Source organism: Hipposideros armiger, unplaced genomic scaffold, assembly GCF_001890085.2.
Source record: "Hipposideros armiger isolate ML-2016 unplaced genomic scaffold, ASM189008v1 scaffold_113, whole genome shotgun sequence".
NCBI classification, from domain to species: Eukaryota; Metazoa; Chordata; class Mammalia; order Chiroptera; family Hipposideridae; genus Hipposideros; species Hipposideros armiger.
In genome coordinates this window covers 2,647,538-2,668,418 of record NW_017731463.1, presented here as the reverse complement: position 1 = coordinate 2,668,418, position 20,881 = coordinate 2,647,538, and the positions used below count along the sequence as shown (strand labels likewise).

Genomic DNA, 20,881 nt, shown 5'->3' with positions numbered 1-20,881 from the left:
AAAAATATAAGAGGGAATCCACAAATAAACAGTATTTGGAGTGAAAGGTGGTATATAATTACAGATGTTGCAGACACTAAAAAGATGGAAGAGGATATTTGAACAATTGTATGCCAATATATTTAAATGAATTATATGCCAATATATTTAAAGATATATCTTAGAAAAATACAAACTGCCACAAAAAGAAATAGAAAGCTTATGTTATATAATTTTTAAAGAAATTGAATTATAGTCCACAAAGAAATATTCACCGCATGTCTTTATCAGTGAGGTCTACAATTTAAAAAATAATAATGCTAATCTTGCACAAAATCTTTCATAAAATAGAAAAAGAAGAAAACATTCCCCACTCATTTAAATGAGGCTGAAATAATCTCAATACCAAAGCCAAACCTGAGCAAATACAGGAAAGGGAAATTACAGACCAATCTTACTATGAAGATGGATGAAAAAAATCATGATAAATTAGCACACCAAGTCCAGTAAAGTATAAAATATATAATGTAATGATATTTGATTAACATAGAAATGTAAGATTTATTAACAGTAATAAATTAACCTAAATCACTACATTATTAAATAAAGAAAAATAAAATAAATCTCAATAAATGCAGAAAGATTGCTAGAGAATATTCAACATCTACTTACGATTTAAAATACTATACTCTTAAAAATTCAGAACAAGTGGGAAATTTCTTAATGTGATAAAGGGCACACAAAATAAACATCACATTTAATGGTAAAGCATCCCCACTGAGATCAGGGACCAGGTCAGAATGCCCACTATCATTTACTAGCTGTGAACACCACGCTGGGAGTTCTAGTTAGTCAGTGCAGCGGAGGAAGAAGGAAGACAAGGTATAAAAATCAGAAATATGACTATGAACAGAGCACCCCAAATAATCTGCAAATAAATTAACAGAATTAATAGAATGAATAAGACAGTTTGGAAAACTTTTGATAATCAATGTACAAAAATATCTTGCATTTCTATATGCTGGTAATAAATACAAAATGTATAGAAAAGATGCTATTTACAGTAGCACCAAAGGTATGAATAGCCATGCATAAGTCTAATAAAATGTGTGCCTCACATAAAGACAAAATTATAAGACTTTATTAAACATCATCAATAAATAGATATGCTGCGGTTTTATGTAGGGAGACGATATTTTAAAGATGCCTCCTCAAATAGGTGTATAAATTCAGTGCCATGTCACTCAATCAAAACACCAATGGGTATTTTGCTGTAGTTCTTTTTCTCCTTAGCATACATCGCCAGTGAGCATACAGTCAGAATACTGGTTTAAAAGTTATTTGCATTAGTAGTTTTCTTCTGAGTATTAAAAATTGATGCAGTTAGGTTCAGTTGTTTCCGTTGATATAACATTTTATTATTTTTTAAAATTACTTTTATTGCTTGACTATGTAACATATTAACATGGTTCAAAAGCAAAAAAAAAAACAAAAAAAAACGTTTAAAAAGGTGTGAGAGAAATCTTTCTTTCACCTGTAGACACCTCCTACCTACTGCCTGGGAAACTAACTTCACTACTTCTGCTTTATCTTTCTGTTTCCTTTCACTATATTATGCAGATCCAAACTGAAAAGAAGCCAATGGCTAACACAGAGGAGGGAGTGAAGGAATTGTGATACACTCGTACAATGGAATATTATAAACAATGCAAATGAAAGGGCTGCAGCAGGACCTGTGAGCGGGCACGGACCTCACAAACATAATGGAAGAAGAAGCAACTTCACAAATCGCTAAAACTAAATGTCCTCTCTCTATATGACATATTGGCAAGCTAAAAAAGAATTATAGCCCAACTATTACATTTTGACTCACAAAGTAGATTTTGTTTTCTTAATAAATATTAAACTTCAAAGGTTAGTGTTTTATAGTCCTTTCCACTATGATTACCTTTGTAAATTATATTTATTGACTTCTAAGTCTCTGGTTCAGTGTGAAAGTTACATTTACCAATATTAAATGAACAGGAAGGGAAATGAAAAGTTTATTTACGTCTCCCTTTTGTCCATTGGGCAGACAATGAGGCCTGGGTTCTCTTCAGCTGTGGGATGAAGGAAATAATCAGAATGTCGCATAAGGTTGCAAATTTTTCACCATGACATTTAAGACCTGGCTAATCTCATTCTTTTCACCAATATACCCAAGAAGGGGTGGGAAGATAAGAGCAGGAAAAAATGTCTCCTCCTTTGGTCATTTCAATTTATAGCCTAACAAATTCAGTTTAATGGAAATAAACCTAGAGATAGTCCATATAAGGTAAGCAGTCTATCATTCTTATAGCACTGGGATGCAGTTTCCCTACTCAGCCCCTTAGGAGGTGGATGCCTCACATTCCAAGAACTTGACTCCCGGGGGCCTTGAGTCAGCTTGAGTACTTAATGATTTGGTAAGCAGGAAGATGGACCTTGGGCTCAGAACAATATGACTGAAGTGGTAATGCAGTCATCTGGAGTAGGTGACCCTTGCACCTGTGGGGATCTATTGCTCATGGGATGAGTACCAAAGGGATTAGGTACAGAAACTCAGACCATCACTTAATGATAACTAGTGCCTGGAGATTGCTGCCTCCACAGACCCAGCATCCACCAACTGCCTTATTGTGGGGGTGGGGGCCGCCATCACTGCAGAGTCCCTGGGGCTCCCAAATGAGCTTCCCTATGGACTGCATGGATTTTAATCTTGGCCTCTGTATTTGTAGTAGCCCCCTTAACGCTAAGAGAGGGTAAATAACCAGGCCTAGTACCTCAGTTAGGTACAGGATGAGAGGTACTGACCTTTTTTTTTTTTTTAATTCCACAATTTTCATTCTCCTATGCCCTCCTCTACTTTTTTAAACTTTCAAAGTAATTTCACGTCAGTTACTTGTTCCAATGTGACATTCACAACAGCCTTCGTTTCAGTAGGTCCTCATGCAAATGGAAGAGAAGGACCAGGGTGCGCTGAGGCCAGAAAACTTGGATTTGGATTCTTTGGCGCAAAGAGAAAAGTTTAAGTATACGGTCGTGTGTATGGCTCTCAAAATGGACTTTTCTAACTATGCAAAGATCTGTATCCAACAACTGAAGCTTTGGTTCTAGTTATGCAAAGGCTAAAATTTTGCAAGGGTGTCCCCTTGCGCTCAGCCTCTCTCCCTCCCGTCTCAGTACTGGTAAGCACGGCTAAAGCTGCCATGGGAGATTTAGCTCCTCGTCTTGAAGTAAAGGTCTTTTGGCAAGGGAATCAGATCAAACTAATGCTGAATCCTCCTTGAGCCCTAAAACCAGCCAATTCTGGCATCATTTTTTATCCATAGGTTTGCTCTGCTCTTGGCCCTTCTAATGCAGCAGGTGTGTCAGAGGGACACACCGTTTCCTTTACTCATGAACCCTCCTACCTTAAGCTGGTTACTTGGTGCTTTGAACTTCATTTCCACATCTGCAAAATAAAGAAAATAATAGCTAACTGGGAGCATTCTCATGAGTATATATAAAAAAAAGATAGAGGTAAGGACTTTGCCCATGATAGACCTTTGACAAATAGCTATGTTTAGTAGCTATTATTTGTCTCTACCCAATTTTTGGTGTAACTGTGCCATGGAAACACCCTTTATAAATTAGGTGGAGCAAGTTGATGGGTACCAGAGGGTCAGAAGATGCTGAGCAAGCTTGGCGTTTGGAACTGGCGAATGTGTGTTTCAAAGTCTTCATCTACAAATAGGCTTGGAATAGGGGATTGACTAGATTTCCAAAGATTTCCTCTAAGGTCAGCAGGAGTCAAAGTGCTTCTGCTCAATTTTTTTTCTTCCACTCCTAACCCAGGTGACTCAGTGGCCTTTACTGGTATCAGCAAGGATCTAACTGACCCCTCCATTCCTGCAGAGAATATTCAGGCAGGGGGCTGAGAAACTTCCATACACTCACAGAGAGGGAAAAGTAATTTTCTCTGAACCCGGAGCTAAGGCTGACCAGTCAGGTGTTCTTCACTTTCTTCCACAGCTGCTAGTACTTATAAAAATGGAAGGTGAAATTCAGTCACTTTCTATCTTTCCAATCATTTGAATCATAAAAGAGCCAAGGAACAGACAACAAAACATCTGTCATTAGCTTAAGAACATTCTAGAGCTGGTAATGAATATATGTTAGGTACTTGTGTATGTACGTGGATACACATACATATGTGTGAAATGAATATGTGTTTTGTATGCATGTATATATCCATTTAGATATGCATATACGTATGTATGTATCTACAGAACCATATAGAGGCCACAAATTTTATAAATTCCATTCATATTGATATTGATTCAACTTTATATTTCCTTGTCCCTCATAGCAAATTCTTATGTTAAACACATCATAGCTATGTTTTTAAGGAGCCAAAAAAAAAAAACCTCTAGAAGAATGTTAAATTTATGTTTTCATTTATCATAAAGAATTATAATCTTATTAAAGAAAATGAAGAAATGGCAAAAGAAAAATGAGTGACTTTGAATTTCACTGCCTTAACACAATGACCATTAGCATTTTGATGTCATTCTGCCCAGTCTTCTCCCTTAAGAAATTTTCTCTTCAGTAGTCTTTTCTTTTTACATCTCGGTTAAAGTATGTTAAATCAATAAAATAACTCAAGAATCTAACTGACAGTAGATTTTCCCCGCAGGTTTGAAATCCCTTTAGGCAGGATTTACTCAACTTTGTATTTCGGATTTGTCTCTTTCCCCCAAGGCCTTCCAGGATGCCTTGTATCTAGCAAGTATGCAATGAGTCTTACGGAATCATATTTTCCTGAAAATTGGAGAAGATGTAGGAGGCCAAGATTCATGGGAATCAAGATTCTAGTGTCAAATAAAAGACGGGTTTTAAATTGAAGACATAGTAACGAAGCATCTGCCCTGTTCCTAGGAGACCAGCCTGATTCCACATTGCATTCAACACCGAGGTTTCTATTTTCTCCCAGGTAAGCGTTCGAGTTTATTGGGTCCATTCATAACTTAGACAGATTCCTGTCTTTCAAATTAAGGGGGCCCACTGCAGTGGACTTATGCAAGAGGATCATGCCAAGTAGATTTTTTTTTAAACAAATTTCCCTGCTCAGTCTCCAAAGGAAGTGCAGAACTGCTTCTTGAGTGATAAAGGGGATTAACTAAGTGACGAACTGCAATTAAAATCTGAATTTGCCCTGATTGTTCTGAAGTGCTCTTTTCGAAAATAAAGTTGGAAGGTCTTCATTTCACTGGAATTGTTTTCATCACACTCTTATTCAGTCTGCAAAAAGAGTTCTAAGTGTGGATGAGCTGTGTTTGTGTGTGTGTGTGTGTGTGTGTGTGTGTACATGTGTGAGAGACAGATTGTCCCACTTTTGTCTAAAATGTTTTAACTTTAAAATTATGATAATGATCATAATGCCAAAATAACATAAAATTTTGATAGAACCATATCTTGCGTTGGGCCATCTCATCTCATCAGTTCCTCCTCCCAGTATTTAAATTTGTATAGCAGGGATCTCTCAGCCTGTGCTTGACTGTTTTCAGTGTTGGGGGATTTACTACCCTCCCCCGGACAAAAAAATTCATCTCTGAATGTAGAAATTTCTGAAGACTGTCTCCCTGTGCTTTCTGTTCACTGATCACCCATGTTCACTTGAAGTGGGACTTATGTCTTACCCTTCCAGATGCACCTGTTCCCCCAGGCTCATCCTGGAGACTTTTAGATACTGGAGCTTAGCAGGGGGGTGGGGGTGGGGGGGGGAAGGTACACATCTGGAGACTGTCAGAGGTAGGTAAAACAATTTTTTCATGGAAGGATGGCAGACGTATTTTTAAACCTGGTACAACTGGGAGGCTAGAACAGAACTGGGTGGGTGACACGGGATTGTGTGTCTGGGGAGATGTGAGGAGGGCAATTTGTCAGAGGACAGGGAAGTAAGTAACTTCCAAGGGAGGGGGGCCTCTGGGAACCAGGTAGGGGCCACAGAACAGGAACATGAAAAAGATTTTGAATTGAAATTTTGAATGCCTTAGATTTTCTACTGGATCGCCAATCCCATAGCCCCAGTCACCCCTTACTCTTCAGAGCACCAAGGTGAGGGGACGGGGAAATGGGCCATGTTCATTGAGCTGGCTACACAGGGAAACTTCTAAAAATAATGCAAACAACAGTTACCATTTATAATGATGTGCTAAGGCCTTTACCTACATCATCCTTTTAACCCTGCTTGCAGCCACCCCTCTCGAGTTAGCCTTGTTTTACAGATGGGAAAACTGAGGCTGAGAGAGGTAACTAACACGTAAAAGTGAAGCAAGTTAGTGACAAAACTGGGATGCAGACAAGATCATTTAACCCCAGGGCCAGTGATCCAAGCTTCACAGCGGCCTGCCTCTAGCTGGAGCTGTCATATGTGGGAATGGCGGTGGGCAGGAGTGGGTACAAGCACAGTGTCCTCTGCCCAGCCTGTCTGTGGACACACACAGTCAGGGTGGCCCAGAAAACATGCAGACTCAGCTAGATAATCCGAGTCCATGAGGGGAACGGGGAGAGAGGAACATTTGTTGAGAATCAGCTGTATGGGAAGCAGAGTGCTAGGAACTTAAGATAATAATAATCCATATAAGAGATAGAGCAAACTAAATAATAAATAAGCTCTCTTTGAAACGTAAAAATTCCCCGTCAGAGGATCTACAGAAGAATTTTATTGAATTCAGTGCATCCGTAGACCTCACTCTAATACCATGTGCTTAATATATTTATCGAATTAATAATAGGTAGATAAAGATCTCCGGAAAAGGCGAAAATAAGATTAAATTAGTAATGTTTCTGAGAACCCCACAGGACCCTATGCTAGCGAGAATGGGGATAAAAAATGAATATGACACAGCCCCCTCCCCCCACACACACACAGCAGACAACATACATACAAGAATTTATACAAGATGTTATATGCTGAGTATCACACATGAGTAGACAAATGAGGAAAAAAGGAGAAATAACAGGTTTTATATGTGGAGGGGTAGATAACAGCCATTTCACTGTCCTTGAATTTCAAGGCTCAGCTTTGCAAAATAGAAAAAAAATCCTTTTGTTCTTGCACATAAAACAAATCCCAAACTACCCACCACAATGACTAACGGTGGCTGAGCGGGGACGTGCCTTGGGACCCGTCTGTGAGACTCGCAGCTCTCACTGTTTTCTGTAGGATTTACAAGGAGAGCCGCCTGGGCTTCAGACAACACGCATGTGCGACATCACGGTTCCCTTCGCTGATAAACGGCTTATTGGTCAAATAAGCCTCAGTTGTGGGGTCCCCCGTGGCCGCCACACCATCGCCTGCCCTCAGCCTTTTTAGTTTCTCCCTTTCAGGACAATTTGACTCGGAAACCAAATACAACTGTATCTTTATTTTTTCTTTCTTTTTACAGATAATTCTTAAAGTGCTGGTGATTCTGATTTATCTATTTTGGCCATTCCATCCGAAGATATTGATCTTTTGTCTCTATTATTTCTAAATGCCTTCAGATTTTCATGTAAGAAAGCTAAAAAATTGGCGTCCAGGGGTAGTGCTGAAGATTGTTAATATATTATATGCATACAGTACAGAGAGATGGTGTCTGTGAGTCTCTGGGTTTATTTTCAAAGAAAATGGAAGTAATATAAACCAAGATGCACACAGTGTGGAGTTAAATGGGCAATGTAGGGACACAAGAACAGGAACCCCAGTGCGTGGTCCCTAACAGCAGCCCTCAGGAGGCAAAGGTGACACTGGTCCCAACAGTCACACTTCCTCCTCTCTTTCACTGACTCCCCTGCAAAGGGACAGGCAAGATAAATGCTGTTACTACTTAATATTGTCATCAACAGACAAATATCCCAGAGAATGTCTGTTCTCCTGTTCATTTTCACCAGGAGTAAGTCTTTTAGCCAGGTTAACAACATGCTGGTTTTTGGCCACATCTATGCAAATCATGAACTAATATTTTAATGAAATAATGAATTAATATTTTAATGAATTATAATGCAGTAGGAAAATGAGCCAAGTTTCTCTCTTCTTAGAGATACACTAGTGATGGTGGTGTCTGGCAAAGAATGTTTAACAGCTGACTCTTAGGGGTGGGGGTGCTGATTTGTAGTGTTTGCTGATTTCCATGGTGGAAATACTCCCATTACTGCTGACTTCAAGTTACCAACCTGAAGTTGGTGATCATGGATTTGGGAAGCGCTGTGCCCACTGGCCCTCATAAGCCTGGAGGTGCCAGCTCCCGCCCAACGCTGCCCGCATACCAAACGAAGTGAGCAGTATTCTATCAGTATAACTTAGTTCTAGAGTGAGAACTTGAACATTCTTCATGATCCAGTCCTGCCTTGGAGAGCTACTGCATTCCAACTAAGATAAATGAGCTACTTACTATAATATCATCACAATGAGTATTAAATTTTTGATATATATTTCCTTGTTCAGTAGACAGTAACACTGACTGACTCTAAAAATAAGTGCTGCCACTTAAAGCTGACTTCACAGGGCTGGTATTCACACATTGCTCTGTGCTTTCCTGGCAAGTCATAAAATGAGATGCTTTGTGTCGCCTCTTTTGGTAAATGATGGTAATTTCTTAGGTATCATTTGTATTCCCCCGGGGGACTCTAGGAAGGAAGTAATAGAATATCGCAGGGAATCCCTTTTCAGGTAGCTTTACCAGAGGATTTTTGTTGCATCTCTTAAAATCACTTCAGTCCCCTTTCCCTGGATGGTCTAGTCTGCCTGTGGAGTTCAAATTGTTTCACCAGGAGGTCTGCAAAAAGGGATGAGAAGAAGGACGGAGGCAAATAAAAAGAAATGACTTATAAATGAAGGGAAAGCAGACCTTTGAAAATTATTCTAAGTCCTAAGCTTTGGGACTTGAAGGAAACAATGAAAGCCTTGAGGTTTAAAATCCACAGATTAGTTCTAATAACACACACACTCACACAAAAAGAAAATAAAAAGAGAGAGGGATGGGGGGAGGGGGAGGGAGAGGAAAGGGAGGGAGGGAAGGAGAGAGGGAAGAGGAGGAAGAATAAAAAGAAAAGGCTGACTGTCTTTCAAGTGATAAGCTTGTACCAGGTATATGGTCTGTGTTGCCTTTCCCCTCGGCCTGCAGGCAGCTACCCTCATCCCCTGAACTATTTCTAGGAAGTAGAAACAGAATATATCACACCCTTCAGTCAACATAACATAATGTATAAACATCAATCGTGGAATTCGGTGTGCTCTTCTCACCGTTTGCTCTGTTCCCCCTCCTCCTGCAGATTCTACCTTCTACAGGGATTGAGATCTGCAACAGCACCAAGTCTTCTGCAGCTATTTAAAATAGAAGCATGGCGCTCTCCCAATCCCGCCAGCCGTGAACTTCCCTTCCCTCTCTGTTCTGGCTTATTAGCTCTTGTGATGAGCCTTTTGTCCTGTCTTAGCTCTCAGAGCACACGAGGTACAGCGTGGAGCGTACAGCGAGCTAACGCTCTGCCCAGTGCACTCCACGTCGGGAGAGACAGGAGGTGATACAGGCGGAGGAGAAGGCGCATGGCCAGGGGCCAGGGTCCCGAAGGAGCGGCACCGCTTTGTAATGCTCTCTATGTCTTTGTAAGAAAGTGATGCCATTACGTTCCGTGATTCTTAATCACATTTGGAGGCAGGGAAAATTCATAACCTTGCATCTCCCTGTGTTGCTGCTATAAGCAGAGAAACAGAATAGCCACTTTACCTACCACCGGGCACTTGCTTGATTTAAATCATTTTATTGTACCCCATGGGAACAATAAAAATCCTTCCCTTCAAAAAACACAAAAGGGAATGTTTGCTCTCCTTTCTCTTCTTGTCCAGTTCATGCTATAAGGAAATATAATAGGAAGTGGATCACTTTAAGATAGAGGCAGAGGGGAGAATGCCCAGACTTTGCTTAGCAATGCTTTCCTGTGCCTTAATATACCATGAGACCCTTGGGATCTTGCACAGAGTAGCTGCTCAATAAAAATTTCTTCCTAAATAAATGGATAAATGAATACTTGAGTGATAACATCGCTTTACGACCTGGAATCAACCATTTGGCTATCACAAAGAGATTTCTTCTGCTGCTTCTTTATGCAAGAGGAACAGGCAAGGGCCGGCCGAGTGGCTCAGTTGGTTAAGAGCGGGAGCTCTGAGCAACAGGGTCGCCAGTTCAATCCCCACATGGGCGAGTGAGCTGCACCTGAGCTGAGCTGGCGCTGAGCTGCCAACAGGTGGCAGGATGGCTCAGCTGTTGAGAGCACGTGTTCCTAACAACAAGGTTGCTGGTTCGACACCCACATGGGATGGTGGGTTATGCCCACCCGCAACTAAGATTGAACACAGCACCTTGAGCTGAGCGGCCGCGAGCTGCCAAAGGGCAGCCAGATGGAGACTGGACAACACTGTTCCCCTTCCCCAATTCCCCAATAAAATCTTAGAAAAAAAAAAAAAAGAGGAACAGGCAGAAGATGGGAACTGCTTTTCTGTGACTTCTAGGTGGTGGTTAGTACTTGACTGTGGTCAGTACTTGTGATTTTCATTGCTCTTTGGGTTTACATTTTGAGAACTCGGGCTACTTCTACTGATATGTTAGCCTGGGTTGGTTGTGCATGCTTCCTCTTACTTGGTCATTTCTTATTTCCTGCTGTCCAGGGAAATGAACGGATCAATAAAAATATCCGTGCATTTGTATCAAGGCAGATGTAACAAAAGGGAGTTCCAGGCAAGGGACTGAGTACTTCCTGCTGATGAATGAGAGAAAAGCCACAGTCGGATAGACACTGGGTTTCCCCTGTTCAGGTCTGAATTCTGTGGGACTCTCAGGGATGTCCCTGGGATGTGATTAGTGGCAGTCAGACATTTTGTCCAGTGGCACATGGTGGAGCTAGTTGTCCCTACATACTCTGCCCAATTATTCATTTATTATTATTGGGGTAGGGGTGGGGGTTCTAGCATATCTTAAGCTGCACAGTTGTGTATTGTGGTGTGATACATAAAAGCCATTTAGAAATCTAAAGCACTATTCCAATATATAGTATTACTATCCACACTGTTTCTGATGATGATTACAATACAATATGTCTTGTACTTCACTTAAGGACTTTTCTAATATATAGAAGATGTTGCCCAGTAGCCTCCCTGAATTTACACTTGTTTAAGCCAAAGGACTTGGGGCAAGGCCTTAGGTGTTCTTGACACACTGATTCACAGAGTAGGAATTAAACTGAGTCTCTACTAAGTCCCAGAGGAATCATCAGAATTGAATAGAGACTACAAAAACACAGGTACCCTTGGTAATAGTACTAGGTACTTGGAATTCTCAGCCATTTTCACCCTTACCAGTTAGTGAATTGACACTCCCTCCGCTGGTATATTTTAAGATTTATGTGTCTGAGCAGGGTTATGGTGTTGATTAGGCTGCCCTTGGAACGGACTGTGTAACCTTGTGAAAATTGGTTGTCACAGCCGGGGAAAGTACATAACAGATCTCAACCGTTCTCAAAAACGCGTAAGTCAAGGCGTGGCTGAGATGGTTGGGGGCACGTCATCAGGTGAAAAGAAAACATAAATATCTTTGGTCAGGGAGATTGCTCGGGCTCTTGTCTTCAAAATATGACATGTAAAAGTAAAGGGCAGGTTATTTTGAAGGGATAGGAAGGGTGACATATTCAACACACGGATTGTGTGGTACCTGTTCTCTACAGAGCCCGGATCATCTTATCGCAGGACAGATGGTCTCTCTGTCTCTGGGCCCCCTACAGGGGATGCCTGCATGGCTGTAACCTTCCCCATGGCTTCCCACTAGGATCAAGCAATTACTGGCCAGGAAATGAAAGCTTTCCTTAGTGGATTCAAATGAAAAATGAGAACACAGACAAGTTCATGCCCAACGAGGCACTGGAGGAGAATGAGCTGACAGCACACACGTTTCTGCACACACCACACAAAGTCCAAGCTCCTCGGTTTGTTAAGCTGAAAATATGGCTATCAGAATACTTGGACATAGTTTGTTAGAAAAATAGTCACCAGCACCTTTTTTTTGTTTCTGTATTGAGTTATGGGTTGTAAAAATGTGAAATCATTTGAGATACGTAAAATAAAGATTAGATGGGGATTAATTCCCAAAGACAACACTCAAGGCCAGTACTTGACTGAAGTGTGATGTTTGACTTCTGTCAGACCTGTGCTTTCAGCAAACTGGCAATTTGGGACAGTCTTTGACAGCTGGGATCCATTCTAATCAAATAAAGGATGACATGGTACAGATGGAATACATTCAGCATGGAACATTTGGGTCACGCCATATCAGCCACTATTTTGGTGAAATCCTGTTGGACATGGCATATAACAACAGTCTTGGCAGAAAGAGAACTTGGGAGAAAATCTGCCTATTGATATAGTTCTTCTACTTACCATTTCCTTCCTTTCTCCCTCCCTCCCTCCCTCCCTTCCTTCCTTCCTTCCTTCCTTCCTTTTCTTCCTTCAGGAAACCTATAGATAGTCCTTGCATTAGAACCAAAGGGGGTTTTCTGACTTAGGGAAGACAAGAGAGGCAGTCTAATGTGACTGTATCCTCAAGACTGCCTCACTCTCTAGAATGTCCACAAAGACACTGATTGGGAATAATGTCGTGGATGCCAAGTACCAGCCTTGCAACAGCCTACTTCAGAAACAATTCTCCTAGATTAGCTGGTCATCTATTTCTGAACTAGACTAGAAAAGGCAGAGAATTCATTGGCAGGTTAGAGGCTAGGTGGTGAGGATTTATCAGGGGAAGGAATGTTTTCTCCAGCCACCTCAAGCCAAGAGGGGTCTTCCAGAGAACCAGCTTTGGGAACTTGAGGGGTGACCCCTAGAGTTTGGAATCACTAGACCTAGTGCCCAATCCCTTCCTGGAAAAGACTGGAGATGGAAACTCATGTCTTCCTCTTGAAAACCACAGAGTCAGGGCTACACTGAAAAGATCTGCACTTTTGGAGTTGAGGGACAAGGATGTCTGATCTTATGAGCTAGAAGTGGATGGTTTTCTAGCACTGACCGTCTTTGAAATTTCTAATCAAAAAGCATACTTGGAAGGTGCAGTGACTCAGCAGAGGGATAGATCCGAGGAAACCAAAATGGAAGGGTGCTGAGAGAAGCTGTAAGCAGTTAACCTGAGTACACATCACCAACATAAGAACTAAAGAGCAAGATTCTTTGTGACGAGACCTTCAAAGAACCCTCCATGTCCCCCATGACAGGAAAACACTCAGCATTCAGTATCTGCTGTACTCAGAAAGCATCAGGGCCAGATGACCATGTGATCAGGAAGACTTTTCTTCCCTTTTGCCCTTATTGCCTGTGGGGGACCTTGTGGTGTGCCTCGGCCATCCCCCCTCAGAAAAGAAAGGCTTAATCCCCAGTTTTCAGGGGTGCTGCCCCAAAGAGGCCTTCAGCAGTCAGCTTTCTTTGGGGATTGCCTCAGTGGAAGAAAACTACCTTGCCCAAGGTCACAACTCTTTCCAGGAAAGCAGCCCCTCCAATGACTGATCAACATGGGGTACAAATGAATTCCCAGCTCCTCAATCCAACGCAGGCCAATTGTGGAGGGCCACCCCAGCTCCAGAGCACTCTGAAGGGTCATCTGAAGCCTTTGATGGGGTTGATCAGCTTCTCCCATTGTCCCATCTGTTCTAAAGGCACTGATTCCCAAAGCATTCCTAAACATTAACCTCCATCTCAGAGTCTGCTTCCTGGGGAACCCAACCTGCAACACTCCTTATCCCACTCTGGACCTGGAGGGGCCCCAAGCAGCAGTTAGCAAGTGGTAGGGTACACGGAGCCTCCCTCCCCCACTGCAGTTCCCAGGGCGAGGGAGGACCTTTCAACTAACCGCCTGCAAATTTGGAATTATGTGATTCTTAGACTGAATCTTCTTAAAATTAAAAAATGATAAAAATAAACTGTGAAACATGCCTTAAGTGTCCTCCATGAGCAGGGAGAGGACAGGTCCACAGCCTGGGTTTAATGTAGAAAGTGCACAGCTGCTTTCTGCTCATTTAATGAACTGATTACAGTAGAATACTGCATGTTAAGAACGTGGGGCAGGGGCCGGCCGAGTGGCTCTTTGGTTAAGAGTTGGCTTGGGACACCAGCTCTGAGCAGCAGGGCCCTGGTTCAGATCCCACTTGTGGGCCAGTGACGATTTGCCCTCTACAGCTAAGCTGGTGAACAACAGCTCAACCTGGAGCTGGGCTGCCGCGAGTCACTGGCAGCAGCATAGGCTGCAATGGGGCTGGCCAGCAGCTAGCATGAGCTGCTGTGAGCCGCCGTGAGCGGCTGTCCAATGGCCGGCAAGTGACTGCCTCACCCGGGAAGAGCACAATGATAATACCAACATGGGCCAGTGAAACGACGTCCTCCATAATTAGGCTGAAGAACAAAAGGACAGCAACTTGTCTGTTCCCCTTCCCCTACTGATTCCCCAACGCTGTTCCCCTCCCCCAATTCCCCAATACAATCTTTTAAAAAAAAAGAAAAAAGAAAAAGAACATGAGGCAAGGATCTCTCAGGAAAGGGAGGGTGCGGAAAGTGTCTTCTCAGACTGGGCTCTGTCTCTTCTCACATATGAGGAGTGTGATGGGGCGAATCATAAAGACAGTTCATATAAATCACATACCATCTTATTCCCCCAATAAAATTATAAATGAAAGCAATGATTCTTTGCAACTTCAATTGGCTTATTGCAATCATATCTTTTGCTACACTGTTTAATGATTATTTACATTCAATGTATTAGACCCACTTATCTGCAAACTGGGGTTTTCATCTACATTTGCTAGACAGGTTCTTACCTAGCTGCTGATACCTGCTTTTATTAACTTGTTTCCTATCCTCCCTTCCCATTCCATCCAAGATCCTGGTCTGGAGATGTGTGAGTCCTATTGTCTCTCGTGCATACTAAGGGACCACTTGGGCTCACCTGTTCTCCTGGCACTATGGTCCCATTGCTGAGACTTACAGCATCCCTCATCTATCACAGGTGACACTGTGAGTGCCAATACACGCAGGTCAGGGAGCCTCCTTCTTGGAGAACTCAGAAGTCTTGACTGCTTTTCCCTTTCGTACGTACGTTGGCTGTGAGGGCCTCTGCCAAAACTTTAGGGAGTGTACATACTGAGGGATAACTGGAGAGTTTAGTGAATAGCTTTCAATATTTCAAATTTTTCTGTCAATAAAATTCTAGTCACACAGTCATTTGGAATACTCCAAGTACACTGGTGGTTTATTGTATTGGAATTATAGTTTATAAATCTATAGTAGTAAAATGAGTAAGTATAAATAGTAAAACAAATAAATCTCTAGTAGTTTATAAATCTATAGTAGTAAACCAAATAAATCTATAGTAGTAAAATTCACTAACAGGATTAAAAGGGAGGAAAGTGCATGTACCTGTTACGATGACGTTAAATATAACACATTCCTCCCATATCCATTCCTAATAAGGAGACTGAATCCTACAGAGTTTACATGATCATTTTGAAACTGGGACTACTGCCAACTTATAACCCGATGCCTAGGTGAATATCAGATTCAAAAGGTGCCCTGAGTATGCACCGTATGCCACGGTGATACCTTCGCTGCAGCACATAAATTTGTATCTTTTCTAAAAAAGCCTTCTTAAAATTTTATGTTTAACTCTGTTGAACAACTCTAAGGATGAGCTTCCTGCGTACAACCTACTGTTTTTTTCCAACCACTTGGACCTGCCTTTCCAAACCCAGTTATATACCCCAAACTCTGGGAATGTGTATTTTTCACATGCTGCGTGACATGCTGCCTCATTTGGGATCTATTGATTTAACATTTACTTTCTTGACATTTGATCATTTCTTAACATTTGATCATAATCTCATGCTATTTGTGATTTTGTTAGAATTTGTCTATTTTTAAGATTGCAAATTCATTTACGCCAGGGTTTATGATTTCTCAGAATTTTAAATCTCTGTGGTGCTTATTGAACTCTAAGTACACACTAGAAAGTCAGTACTTGATGGTCAAGTTGAAATTATGAGTTCAATTTAGCAAAGCCCAACTCTGTGTCTTTGCTGAGATCATCTAACTGTGTAGCTCCATTTTCTTTTTAGAATCTTATACCTGTTTGGGTCATTTTCTGCCGCACCTTCCCCTAGCTCGCTTCTCTACCCCAAGTTGTTTCCCCTTCGCCAGCAGTTATATTGTTACAAGATCCATCCGGCTGCTTCCCCAACCAGATCAAGCTTAAATCATTTTTAATCTTGTTTTGTTTATCTTATATGTCTCCATGGCTTAGAACACATCAGTTACAAAAACTGAATGCATTCAGAAAGAATAGGAGTGGCTTGAGCATAATTAGAATAGAAATGTTAAAAGAGGAAAATAGAAGGTATTTAATGTGCCCTGTTTATCCCAGTATATCAACTTAATAGTTTTTATAACTTGAAACCAATCCGTCAGGTTGACATGTAGACAGGCAGCCTTGGTTCATGACAAATTAACTAATTCTTCATCTATTATTTATGCTCTGCCTACATTTAACAAATCCATTAGCAAACACAAAACAAAGGCCAGAAAAATAGCATCATCAAACCAAGGGCAAAGAACTAGAATCACGTAATAAAGAAGGAGAAAAATATCATTGGGCTAGAAAACCTAAGACCAATGAAAGCTGTAGCAACTGAGCATAAAAATTAACTCTGAGCTTTCTTAATTTCACTGTTGGGAGCTGAATGTGTTACATTCTACCTTTAAAAGGTACTGTGTAATGTACAGGAGCTATTAACAGTGAACTTGGACAAGCATGAAAATCGTACACATTGGCCTGTATTTGTTTAAATGATTTACTGCAGAAAATTAAAAATTATTCTAATGGTCAGGAATACCGAAAATCTGTGGAGTCAGTAAATTCCTCTTTTGCACAAGTGAACAAATGGGGAATGTCAGAGGCATCCAAATAGTTTTATGACATTTACTAATTCTACACTATTGGTTTCAACAACAGCAGTGGGTTCCTAAGAGGAACAAAAAGGAAAAGAAAGCCATGACCACTACTGGGGTGGAATAAAAATATAAGACACCACAAAGTCAACATCCATTCTTCATGGGCACCCAAATGCAGTAAATATACATGATTCTCACATCACTTGATTTCAAGTTGGATTTCAGTTTCAAGAATCTAAGGATGAGTGAGAATTATAGTGTTGCTTACATTCTCATCAATTTCGTTTTTTACTATTGAGTTAGAAACACTTTATTCTGGATCTGTGATACATACATAAAAGATAGCCCGAGATAATCATAGTGAAATTTAGACTATCATGGTGATTTTGAAGTATTAATTCACAGTTCAAAGGCTTTGGGCATGAAGGCCAAATGAAGTGACAATTTAAGCAGTTGTCTGATTGACTTCATCCATCCATACTGAGTTAAAATAATTCAGATTTTTTTTTCCAACCAGGAGCTTTTCGTTGTACTAAGTATCCAGTTAATCATTTCAACCATGCCCTTTATTTTCTTTCTCAGTATAGACATCGGCTAATTCTTTGTGACACAGCCAATCAGATGTATTGATATCATGGATCTGTCTAGTGCTCATTGAAAACCCAACTTTGTGATTAAACTATAGCAACTTGACAGATTCAGTTAGGCAAAGCAGTATAAGTCCCCACTGTTGGTTCGCTGTCAACTGAGCTGGCACTGGAGCCAAGGTTTCTAACTTGCAGAAATATCCCAGTGTCACCTGATTTGGTTCTTCTTTTCTGAACAAAATGGGGACCCCCGAGCTAAAAGTACAAATTCACTCTACTAGGGTGTCATCCTGGGGGCTAGTCGACTTTCCCAGTACTTACCAGCTTCTTTCCAGGTCACTGTGGAGCTCTCAGCCCAGCAGAGATGCTCTCAGCCCAGCAGAGATGCTCTCAGCCCCAGCAAGGCCAGACAGGTTGGTGGTGTGTAACGGTGTTGAGAGTTGAGCCACCCCCAGCTTCAGCCATAATGTTGCCTCTTGATAGCTGTGTCTCCTGTGATGTTAGTCTTCCTGGGTCTTTGTTTCCTCATCTGTAACATGGAAATGGTTATGTTTATTCTGCAGGGCTTTTATGAGAAACAAATGATATAATGCCTGTGATGATGGACCAACAGTGACTAGAACACCTACAGTCGGCACTCAAAAAAAATGAGAGCTATTATTCTAAAATAAATTTGTACAAAGATAAATTCACTTTGTTAGCGATTTAACATAACATTTTTAAAAATCCACATTGTTATTTTATAACTAATCAATGATAACTACGTGGCTAAAGAAAATATAGAGAAGAAAAGACCCTTCTCAGATAGTAATGTACTATATTAAGGTTTATATGTTCTTTCGGGAAATATGTTAAATCTAGGACTACTTTAATTTTGTTCTAACGGTGTTACTTTATTCAAATTTTCTCCAGAAATAATCTCATAATTAACATATGTATTTCAAAAAGTAATGCTGACTAATACTCCTTCATATTTATGCAAAGGAGTTGAAAGCTTATGTCCAAACAAAAACAGGCACATGATGTTTATAGCATCTTTATTCATCATTATCCAAATTGGAAAGCAACCAAGATGACCTTCAGTAAGTGAATGGATAAATAAACTGTGGTACATCAAACAATAGAACATTATGCTGTGCTGCAGAGAAAGCTCTATACTTTCCTCTAAATTTTGCCGTGAACCTAAAAATGCTCCAAAAATTAAAGTCTTAAAAAAAAAGTAATCTTGCGGTAAGCTGCTGGACTTACTTCTTGATAACAAAGAATGCAGCAATTTCTTGAGGCAGTGTTTTATTATGGCCTCACATAGCGTAAGAGTAATTAAGGAGGAAATAAGGCAAACTACCAAGGAAGGTCTCATAATTAAAATGTTTTATTCATCAGTAATAAACCTTTGGTAAAACCTGGTCATACTCAGTAAAAATACACAAGAAAAATAAAACATGTAAGTTCTAAGATGTATTCATTTGAGACTTTTTTATCTGACATGGTAAAAAAAAAATTCTTTATTTGGAGTCAGTGAGCCTGGCTTATAGACCAGCTTCTGTAATTATTAGACACATGGCTTTGAACACGTCATTTAATCTCCATGAGCTTCGGTTTCCTCCTTTCAAAAAATGGAGATAGTAGCAACTAGCAAGACTACTTTTAGATAATTTTCCCTTTAAGTAAGTGTGATAAAGGGTATGAAAACATGTTACAAATGTAAATATTATGAAAGTGGCCATTATTGTTATGGAAGGTTTAATAAAATACTCTCAGTTACTTCTTGATGTTTTCAGTCTCAGGTTTTATACCCATGCAGATTAAGTACGAAACAAAAATGTATGCTTTTCCTAATTTTTTTTATTATAACAAACCTTATATATGGTTAATTATAATGCTCAGTTCAGTAGTCAGTATACGCCTTTCAAAAAATGAGATGGTAGCAACTAATACAGAGATTTCCCTATAAAGGTATAGTTTTAAAAAAATCTGTCCAGTATGAAAACCTGACTTGATATGGCCACCATCTGTTTAAATTCTCCTACAGTGGGATACTTGTTATTACTCTGAATTGGATATCTGTCACTTGTCAAGGTTTGGCTATATCACATAGCCTACAGTATAATCTTACAAAGCAAAAATCAGAAGTATCCTTTGCAGAAAGGCAGTCAGGGCTTTTTAACATCAATATTACAAAAGGCATATAATTGTTTGTAGTCATTTAAATTGTGCATTTGTACTTGAAAAAAACAAAATCAGTGAAGGCTAAATTGTAATAGCAAAAAATGGGAGACAAGACAATGGAATATGAAATGTTAGAAGCCTTTTAATCCTGGTGCAAATCCTTGCTTTGAAGTGTAATTTTTGCTGGAGCCTCAGATCCTTCACCTGGAAAATAGGGTTAATAACCTTTATCTTGTAAAATAACTGTGAAACTTAGAGCTAACCCACCAGCAGGGGTCCATATTCTAGAAACCATTCAGCTCTTAAGAAAACCAATCTAGAATAACCAAAAACTGTGTGTGCATTATTCATATTTAGCTGCTTCACCCCTAAATTGACTGCTGGTAGAATTTTATTTCACTGCTGTTATTACAATGCCATCGCCTACTATGGAGACTTTAAAAAGAGGAGACACAAACGCTTGCACTCACAAAACTTCAAATTTCTACGCGGAATTTCTTTCTTTGAAACCATCATCCATCCACGTTGGACAGATTAGTTTACCCTCCAGGATGGCTCCCCTTAACATCTCCAGCTTTCAAACACTTCCCCAAGCTTTTAAATGGGCCTGAGAAATCCTTAACATTATTTAGCGTTTCGTTCAAACCAAAAAAAATGTTTTGAGATGCTGACTCAAGATAGCGAAAGATGAAGGGATTTAAGATTTAATTATTAACCTGCTAACTCATTTCTAAACAATCATCATGCCTGGCTGTTTTTAAGACTGGGCCTGGGAGGCAAAGCAGGTGTAACCCCCCCCAGGGAAGTACCTGGCCCAGGGGCCCAAGGACAGAGAAGGAAAACTAACTGCACAGCCCTGGGCCACCTACACCTAGGAGCAGAGCGGAGGCAGAGCATTTGCAGAGAGGGCCCTGGAGTCGCGTGCCCAGCATCCGGTGGGGTGGGGCCGCTGGGAGCTTTGTTCAAAGTGGACACCGGGCTGAGGAGCAGGCGCTCGGGCAAAGCAGGGCGACAGCAACTGCATCGCTACCCCCTCACGAGAAAGTAGCGTGCAAGGCTACAGAGAACACACGTCCTTGTGGCCATTTTCTGGGGGTTGCTAGGCACCCTATGTTCTAAGCTCCGGGGTGGGGGG

At 40.7% G+C, this 20,881-nt stretch overlaps 1 long non-coding RNA gene across 1 annotated transcript; it reads right to left on the bottom strand.

Annotated features, from left to right (window-relative positions):
* Nucleotides 1–698: 698 nt before the first annotated feature.
* LOC109385356 (uncharacterized) lies at nucleotides 699–18,101 on the bottom strand. The gene is made up of 3 exons (XR_002124598.1): nucleotides 17,899–18,101; nucleotides 3,411–3,451; nucleotides 699–2,078 (listed from the first exon to the last, which is right to left on the bottom strand). It is a non-coding gene; the product is annotated as an uncharacterized LOC109385356 (long non-coding RNA).
* Between the last annotated feature and the right edge of the window lie 2,780 nt (nucleotides 18,102–20,881).